The sequence below is a fragment of the Corvus brachyrhynchos genome, unplaced genomic scaffold, assembly GCF_000691975.1.
Source record: "Corvus brachyrhynchos isolate BGI_N302 unplaced genomic scaffold, ASM69197v1 scaffold1003, whole genome shotgun sequence".
NCBI classification, from domain to species: Eukaryota; Metazoa; Chordata; class Aves; order Passeriformes; family Corvidae; genus Corvus; species Corvus brachyrhynchos.
Window position 1 is genome coordinate 2,479 of NW_008236959.1, and position 2,084 is coordinate 4,562.

Consider the following 2,084-nt stretch of genomic DNA (forward strand, 5'->3'; position numbering starts at 1 on the left):
CCCCCGGACATGCGCGCGTGAAGGGAACTCTAAAATTGCCGTATCATGCTCCTCCGTCGGACCGATCAAAAGTTTTAATTTCGGGTCCGGCAAAAATTCCCATTCCGCCTCCGGAATGGCCGCACTCCCCCCACCGCCGCCTGCAGTGCATGCAGAAAGGGATAATCTTTTTTACTGAGAACCTCGGGGACTTTCGCACAAACATCGCGTTTTCCGCCCGTCTCTGAGGGTGGGAAGGGATAGAACAGGGTTTTAAAACCTCCCGCTGCTTTTACGGGTGTCAGCGAAGTCTCCCCGGGAGTTTTAAACATCTCCTCTTCATCAGAAGCAGGAGGTGCCACCTCTAAAAGCGTTTCATAAATTACTCTAGCTGGTGATATTAATTTCTGAGCCGTTTCATCTCTTAGACTAGCGTGATGGTATAGAATAGTATTGATATTCTCCCAAAAAGATGGTAAATATAAATCACCAATTAATGCATCAGGAAACTCTCTTTTTACCCAGGACAGCAAACAACGTATTTCTTTTTTAGATGCTAGTAAGGGATGGTTATAAACTAGGTTTTCAAAACTATATATTTGCCTCCACTTGGGACGGAACTGCACCCATAATTTGTTTCTTGGTCTAGTTTTGGACAGCTTACTGTGTTTTTGATAGATGTTATCGGCTCATGAAATCCCAGTCTGAGTTCCATCCAGCAGTCCACGGCTCCTCCTCCCCCCTGTGCACCGAGGTTAGGAGATCCTGGAGTTTCAAGGCCAACCCCGGGGTTTCTTTTCTTTCTGTTTCTAGTCGCGTGCTGCTGTCCAAAACGTTCTGGCTTGCTTCGTGCCGATGAGGCCGAACACGGGGCACCAATTGACACTGAACCGTGCCGTTAATCAAGTCCCTCCTGTTGGGAGAGAATTTTCTAAAAGTCCTTGCAAGGAGTTTCAAAGATAAACCAAGACTTTTCCTGGAGTTTCAATGCTGCCGGATAGTTGTTTATTAAGTCTTATCAGAGGAACAGAGCCACTAGCATGACCCAGGTACAGCATAGAGCACAGAAAGCAGGAGAGAAGTCTAACTATCAAGATTTACATGGCCTTTTAAAGATAATTTAACCAATAGTTACTAAAAACATATATTATTTTCACTTTCCTACCAATTATTCAGTAACACGGGCAGGAACTGCGGAATTCTCCATCCAATCATTCCAAACTACTTTTACTGCAGAACATGGAGTAGTAGAAGAAGGAGAAGAAGGTTTAGAGAACAGCAATCGTCCATTTTGATACATTTTATTCTTATCTATTTACTACAAAGAGAAGCCCAAAACCTCTAAATTTTTCACCCTGTGACAATCTTACATAGTAGTCTATCACCTAAGTCACACCACTGTATTTTCTAGTTCTTGTCTGATCGTTGGTAATTTTTTCCAAGGTTGGAGGTTAAAACAGTGTTGTTGAGAGGGGTAAGAACCCTTAAAAACAGGCAGAGAAATATTCTCGGCACTCTGGGTTCCTACATAATACAAAACAAAGGTTAAAATAAGAAATTATAATCTTGACTTTCTTCTGTGTAAACACGTTAAGCTTTTCTTTTATAAAGTACATGAGACAAATGTACTAAAATTAATTGATTTGCTGTGCTCCATCAAGCATTTCATTTTTTTCCTGTACATCACCGTTTTTAAGCACCTAGACCTGAGAATTTCTGAACTTTAATGGTTTAGAGACAGAGGTGTTTTTTGGTTGGTTTTTTTTCTTGCTTGTTTTTTTAAGGAGTAACGAGCAACTTTCCAACACCATGACCGTCTGTCCATGCAGCGTCTTGATCTGGCTTTGCATAAATATAGGTCCTGGGCAGCCTGTTGGCTGCAGAAGATGGCCCCTGAGCCCCGCTGCACAAACCCCTCATCTCCTCTGCTCGCGGCATCTGTCAGGCATCTGAGACGCAAAGAAACGAGATAGCCCAGCTCCTACGTTCTGAAAAACTCCAAAATTCTTAACAGCTAGAGATCTGGGCCATGAAGTTGGGGGTAGCAGGGAGGGCAGGTGTCGGGGACAGGCCGCTGCCAGCGCTCCCCACTGTGTCCGGCTGTG

The 2,084-nt window shown here is 43.8% G+C and overlaps 1 pseudogene; it reads right to left on the bottom strand.

Moving 5' to 3' along the window:
• Window positions 1-660: 660 nt before the first annotated feature.
• The window catches only part of LOC108445234, a 7,521-nt pseudogene continuing 6,097 nt past the window's right edge, over window positions 661-2,084 (bottom strand).